Here is a 7,669-nt window from a genome sequence, read left to right as displayed (position 1 = left end):
CTTTCTACTCGAGCTCCATCATGGACTATTTACATTCCAAGACAACAAAAAAAGAGGGGTTCTAATGAAACAGAACCAATGATGTCGAGCCAAGAGCACATTCATTCCTACATAAAATGGTGGATGTACAAATCCACAACGGATTCTGTCCTTCAAGTCGCACGTTGCTTTGAAATAAACCCATTCGGGAACAAGAAAATACCATCGCGGTTTGGATTAAATCTCGATGAAAGAATACATCAATGAGAAGTTAATTCGATAAGTTTAATGACCCTTTCAAATTTTATAATGGAAAATCGAAAATATAAAAAAGGAGTCAAAACCCGTCTTTATTGAAAAATCGAAGAAAAACCCTTTCGTTAGAAGTAAGAAAGAACCTTTCTAGAAAAAAAAAAAAAAAAAAGAGGACTGGAATCTATACATTGAATGGATTAAATGGGAAGAAGGTAAATAATTCAAATGGTTGACTTGCCTAGCTTTCATTAGTAGGCGCCATCACGACTCCCCAGGATGGAAAATCCGGATCGTGACACACCCATTAGCCATCACCACCACCAACTTTCATATTTTAAAAAACTATATATTTTATTGATAGAATATTAGATTAGTTAGTATTTCATTTGAATTTTATGTTTATTAATTTTCAAATAAAGATAAATTTTATTCAGATGTTAAAAATCAAACAGTCTTAATAATTTAGTATTCCGATCTTAATACACATCTTAATATATTCAGAAGTGTATTCAAATTTAGATGTGTTAATCTTAATACACATCTTGATATTCAGATTCAGACGTGTATTCAGTTTCAGACGTCTTAATAAAATAGGCCTTAGTTTAAGATGGATATCTGCTTATTCAAACAACAATTCATGGTACCTCTCTCTTTCCTCTCCTTTTGCACCTCTTTCACTGCCTCATTTCTTTAGAATTTTAGCTCTGAAACCATTAATTATGGAAATTCTAACGTATCTTTGCCATCAACAATCAAATCAAGTGTTTATATGAATTCTTTTTTATCATGGCTTGAAACAACATGCCAAACGAACTTGACAACAAAACTTTGTTACAGGAACAACTATATGTCCATGCTCCAGAGTAAAATAACGAAGGATGATCCCCCAAGCATTTCCAAAGATTGATTAGAGATGCAGTTTCCAAAATAAGTGTTAAGAGAACACTAAAACAAGTCAATCAATCACATTGGACATATTAAAGAAGGCATGTTCATGACCAATTCAATCGATAAACAAATGGGGCTAATGCTACTTCGGTTCCTCAAATCCTATTAAGCCACCCTGCTATTACATAGATTTCACCTGTGAGCCGTAATTAGAGTCTCGATAAATCTCAGGCCGTCAAATCTAGGAGTGAATTTCTCCTCCTCTGATCTCAATGGCTGTTTCCTTGAGTTGTCAGATCTGCGCTTCTCCGTCGATGAAGAATAACCAAGTCCCTGCATTTCAAATTATTCTTCTTTTAATCTATCAATAACCAATAATTAGCACCATTTTTAATCAGATGTTATAGAGATAAAACCGAGCTGAGCCGATTGTCGAACGCAGCAAAAATAAAAGATTTTATATCATGCAAGCTATCGAACAATAACATTAACACTGGAGAAACTTTAGACTAATGCATGACGAAATATCACAAAGTTTCGAAATGATTCAGGCACCAAACGTGGATAGAGCTCCATTGTTAATTCCGCTGAAATATGATTTAGAATCAAATAAATACACAAACATGAAAGAATACATTCTTTTTCAGCATTGATAACACCAAATATATAAATAGCAAGGGCATTTACCTCGGTAGAAGCCGAGTGACAGTTGACATCAGGATCAGAGGAGGAGGAGGAATAGGAAGTGGAGCTAATAGCCACGGTGGAAGCGGCAAGCATGGAAGCAACGAGAGTGCAGGAGCCCTTCATTTCTTCGTCGGAAACAACAAAAAAAAGGAAATAATCAAACAGACGTATGCCGGAGATGCAGTTTGTTAGGGACGAAATCCGACGAAACTCGCCGGATCTCGACCTGTAGCTGTTACCCCTTTTTGCGTCAGCGGAGGCGTTTTTTCAGCCCAAGTACTCTGTTCCGTCTGAATAAGGCTTGGACGCTTCCCATTTTATCAACCCTATTTAATAGCTTATGTTAATTCCGGGCACGTATCAACTTCTCCCCATGTGGGCCTATCACAGGTTAATTTCTTTCCTCGTATATCGCGTCCTTAATTTTTTTTTATTTCGCGTCCTAAATTAGGAAAAAAAAATCACCTAAAGAGGAGTATTTCTTTTGTACAAATGAAAGTATGAAGTCATAACGACTCTCATGGCAAGAAAGAAATGTGTGTACTTAAACTTTAATACTTCCTCTGTTTCAGTTTATGTGAACCTGTTTGACTGAACACGAATTTTAAGAAAAAATGAAGACTTTTAGAATTTGTAGTCCTAAACAACTCAAAAAGGGGGTCCATAGTATTTGTGTAGCTATAAAAGCTTTTCACTAAGAGTAGAATTTGTATAGGGTCGAATTTGACCAACTACGTTCTTTAAGACAGCACGATCGACCGAGTGTCCGTGAGCCCGGTTAGAAGAGCGACCTATGAGCAACAAGAGGGGCGACTCCATGACCACGCCGGCCTCTCTATAATATGTACTTTATTCTTTGTCTTTTTGTATTAAAGTAAGGATCCCCTATTATATAAAGGGGATCTAAGCTTGGTAAAGAGGACTCTGGAGATGATAAGAAATACAAGCTCTCTTTCTCTCTCTCTCTCTCTCTCTCTCTCTCTCTCTCTCTCTAACATTGTCTCTCTTATCTGATAGAAGTGTATCATTTATTCTAAATTTTGTTCATCTCGTTGTTGTATGATCCAATATCCAAGATCATCCTAGAGTTTATTATCTTTCACTACGATTTACCCCTTCATCTATACTGATTGATTTGCTCAAAAAGTATTACCTTACTTTTGAGTCAAACAATTTGGCGCCGTCTGTGAGGATTTCGGTAGCAGAAACCATAGTTTACATCTAGGATACTAGAAACATCCATCGCTGTTCTTCAGATCTCATAGAAACTAACAAATGGCAGACAAAGAGTCAAGGTTGAAGATGATAGCAGACGTCTCATCCAACCTCATAGGCCCACTCAACGAAGCAGGCAGAGAAAATATCGCGAATACGACACCAAGTAACATACCGGAGGGGGAGATCTCGCCATCCTCACTTGAAGATCTAACGATTTTGCATGAAAGGGGGACTTCTACATCTGTAGCCAGGGTCAACGACATCTTCGCCATCAGGCAGACAGCGGGCGAGGGACTCGGGGAATTCCTGGCACGATTCAACAGGGTAAGAATGGGACTGCCGAACGTATTGGAGGGAATAGCAGTGGCAGCTTTCCAAAACGGGCTGAACAGAGACGGATCCAAAGCAACCAAAAAGCTGCTCACTCGGCTCATGAAATATCCCCCCACCACGTGGGAAGAGATCCACAATGCCTATTGCGCCGAAGTCAGAGCGGATGAAGAGGACCTTAACGGTCCGATCCAAAGACTAACGTCCGTACATTCGGAAGTAAAGAGGGACCGACGCAACGACGGACGACGGGAACCGCTTCCACGCTTCAACAGAGAAAGGAACCATCCTTACGTCAGAACTCCTAACCCACCTCCTCCAAGACACCCAGATGCCGTACAACGACATGCCGCCCCGCTTCGAAATGAAAGAGGTATGCCCCCATTATTATCTGCTCATAACTTTTGTGTCTCCCCTTCAGAAATAGTGTACACACTGGAAAAGCTGGGCACGAAGGTGCAGTGGCCACAAAAAATGAAGTCAGACCCCAGTGCGAGAAGGTCGAATGTCCTATGCGAATTCCATCAAGAAAGAGGACATAAAACCGAAGAATGCATAGGCCTACGGCAGGAGGTGGTCAGAATGCTGAATCGAGGATACCTGAAGGAGCTGCTCAGCGATAAAGGAAGGACTAATTTCGCCAGAGGACGTGATCAATCCCAAGGACCACCGAGACCACCTTCTCCAGCACGCACCATACAGATGATCGTCGGCGGCGGCGGCGACTCGGCAATCAACCATGTAAAGTTCACTACCACACACAAGTTGAAACGCACGATCGCTTACGAACGGTATGACGACTTCGAAGATGGTATCACCTTCGATAAGTCTGATGCCGACAGTTTGTCTTTCCCTCATTATGATGCTTTAGTTATAACTTTATGCATTGCTGATACCGATGTGAAAAGAATCATGGTAGACGACGGAAGCGGCGCGTGTATTATCCACCCCAGAGTCCTCATGCAAATGAGGCTCGAAGATAAGATAATACCGCGTTGCATAACGCTAATGGGTTTTAACAATGCAGTAGAGAGAACCTCAGGAGAGATATCACTGCCCGTCCTGGCGGGGGGAGTCACGCTGGAAACCACGTTCCACATCATGAACCAGGAAACGGCCTACAACGTCATCATGGGACGTCTCTGGTACACGCCATGCGGGCCATTCCTTCGAGCCTCTATCAAGTAATCAAATTTCCCACCCCATGGGAAATGTTCAGCATTCGAGGTGAGCCACGTACCGCCCAGGAATGTTACCGAATTGCCCAAGATTGCGCACATAAAAAACACCTGACAAGAGCAAGCGCGGAAGCATAGCAATCAGCCATGTCGGGAACCAAAATCAGCCCAACGACAGAGGCTATCAGGGATCCGGATGTCGTAGAAGCCTGCAACGCAACAGTCGAGAATCTCGATCCCGTCCAACTGGACAGTACCGATAGCTCGAAGAAAGCTTACATCGGACAAAATCTCTCCGACTCAGGTAAGTACCATGAATTCTTAACTAACCATGCAGATTTATTTGCCTTCTCTCATTCAGATATGCCGGGGATCCCAAGAGACATCACCACTCACAAGCTGAACGTCGACCCACTTTACCCGCCCGTGAGGCAGGTAAGAAGGAAATTCAACGTCGCAATCAACGAGGCGGTCAGTGAAGAGGTAGATAAACTACAAGCCAACGGTTCCATCAGAGAATCAAAGTACCCACAATGGGTCGCCAACGTGGTCATGGTTAAAAAGAAAAATGGGAAATGGAGAATGTGCGTAGACTTCACCGACCTAAACAAGGCGTGCCCAAAAGACTCCTTCCCATTGCCCCATATCGACCAATTGATCGATGCGACAGCAGGGCACGAGCTGTTAAGTTTCTTGGACGCCTACTCTGGCTATAACCAAATCTTAACGGCCGAAGAGGACCAAGAAAAGACAACTTTCATCACCCATCAAGGGAACGTACTGCTACAAGGTGATGCCCTTCGGACTGAAAAACGCGGGTGCAACATATCAAAGGCTGGTTACCAAGATGTTCAAGGAACAACTCGGTAAAACAATGGAGGTCTATATCGACGACATGCTAGTAAAGTCGGTTAAGAAGGAAGACCATATCGACAATCTAAAGCAGGCCTTCGAGATACTAAGGCAGTATGGGATGAAGCTGAACCCAGAAAAATGCACCTTCGGCGTGGCCTCCGGGAAATTCCTAGGTTTCCTCGTATCGCAGCGAGGCATCGAAGTCAACCCAGATCAGATTAAGGCTATAGACACAATACCCGAGGTACTGCACAACAAGAAACAAGTACATAAATTAACGGGGCGAATAGCCGCCTTATCCAGGTTTATCTCACGGTCCTCGGACAGATGCCATAAATTCTTCAGTGTACTAAAGAAAGATCATGGACTACAATGGAACGAGGAATGCATCGAGGCCCTGAAGAAACTAAAGGCATACCTATCTTCGCCACAACTGCTCGTCATAGCAGACCCAGGCTAGTGCCTACTTGTGTATCTGGCTGTATCCGAAGTCGTTGTCAGCACCGTCTTGGTCCGTGAAAATAAAGGTACGCAATCCCCTATTTATTATATCAGCAAGACACTCGTAGATGCCGAAACGAGGTACCCCCACCTCGAAAAACTAGCTCTGGCACTGGTCGTGGCTTCGCGGAAGTTCAGACCTTATTTTCAGTGCCATCCCATAAAGGTAATAACAACCTTCCCCCAAAGAGGCATCCTACACAAACTCGAACTCTCGGGTAGGCTCGCTAAATGGGCCATAGAGCTCAGCGAGCATGACATAACCTACCACCCAAGAACCGCCATCAAGTCACAGATACTCGCCGACTTTGTCGCCGATTTCAGTGCAGGGATACTGCCAGAGGTGGAACAAGAAGCCCTTCGCGCTTCTACCCGTACCGACCTCTGGACCCTCTACACTAACGGCGCTGCGAACGCCTCAGGATCGGGACTGGGACTCGTCCTCGAGATCCCCACGGGCGAGGTAATTCGCCAGTCAATACGGTGTCCCGAGATGACTAACAACGAGGCCGAGTATGAGGCTGTGATTGCAGGTATGAAGATAGCCATCAAATACGGGGCCCGTCGGCTCATCCTCCACTGCGACTCCCAACTTGTCGTAAATCAAGTCACCAGAACTTATCAAATCAAAGAACAACGGCTACAAAAATGCCAGTCAGAAATCCGCAAGCTGATGCACGAGTTCGACGAATGTCGCTTCGAGCAAATTCCCAGGGCACAAAATGTTGAGGCAGATAGCCTAGCTAAACTAGTTGCAGCCACCAAGAATATCAACAAAGGAAATGTGGTGACTCTCCTCTATTCGGCCATCGATCATGTCGAGGTATTCTCTTTAAACCTGACTTGGGACTGGCGCAACCAGTTTGTATCCTACCTGCAGGACGGAACGCTTCCACGCGACAAAAAAGAAGCCAAAAAACTCCGGGTACAGGCCGCCCGATACAGCCTGATCAATAACGATCTTTACAAAAGAACATTCGGAGGCCCCCTCGCCAAATGCCTTGGGCCGTATCAAACAAAGCAGGTATTAGAGGAGGTGCACGAAGGCCATTGTGGTGCCCACACAGGAAACCGCGCCCTTGTTCGATGCCTCATCCGCGCCGGATATTATTGGCCTACCATGAAGAAAGAAGCGGCAGATTATGTTCGAAGATTCGAGCAGTGCCAAAAATATGCCCTCATGATACACCAGGCAGGGGAAATCCTCCATTCAATCACCTCGCCATGGCCCTTCATAAAGTGGGGAATGGACATAATCGGCCCTCTACCGACAGGACGAGGAAAGGTACGCTTTCTTCTAGTTTTGACTGACTATTTTTCTAAATGGGTGGAAGCAGGTGCGTACGCACAAATACGCGAGCAAGAAGTCATCGCCTTTATATGGAAAAATATCATTTGCCGCTTCGGCATCCCTAAAGAAATTAGCTGTGATAATGGACCCCAATTCATCGGAAGAAAAATAACAGAATTCCTTGAAAAATGGCACATCAAACGAATACTCTCCACTCCGTATCATCCCGCCGCCAACGGCCAAGCCGAGTATTCCAACAAAACAATATTGAACATACTACTCGAAGACGCTAAAGGGTCATGGCCCGAATTATTACCAGAAGTATTATGGGCCTATCGGACTACGCCCAAATCCAGCACGGGAGAAACACCATATTCACTGGTCTACGGGACCGACGCAGTCATACCCGTCGAGGTCGGAGAGCCAAGCTTGAGGTATTCCCATACCAGTGGGGCGGATAACGATGAAAGCAGGTTGCAAGACCTGG

General features: G+C 44.3%; 1 long non-coding RNA gene across 1 annotated transcript; it reads right to left on the bottom strand.

Moving 5' to 3' along the window:
- Positions 1 to 1,098: 1,098 nt before the first annotated feature.
- On the bottom strand, positions 1,099 to 2,327 carry LOC109237064. Its single transcript, XR_002069595.1, has 2 exons — positions 1,810 to 2,327; positions 1,099 to 1,455 (listed from the first exon to the last, which is right to left on the bottom strand). It is a non-coding gene; the product is annotated as an uncharacterized LOC109237064 (long non-coding RNA).
- Between the last annotated feature and the right edge of the window lie 5,342 nt (positions 2,328 to 7,669).

Source organism: Nicotiana attenuata, unplaced genomic scaffold, assembly GCF_001879085.1.
Source record: "Nicotiana attenuata strain UT unplaced genomic scaffold, NIATTr2, whole genome shotgun sequence".
NCBI classification, from domain to species: Eukaryota; Viridiplantae; Streptophyta; class Magnoliopsida; order Solanales; family Solanaceae; genus Nicotiana; species Nicotiana attenuata.
The sequence above is the reverse complement of the archived record's forward strand: the minus strand, read 5'-3'. Positions and strand labels throughout refer to the sequence as shown.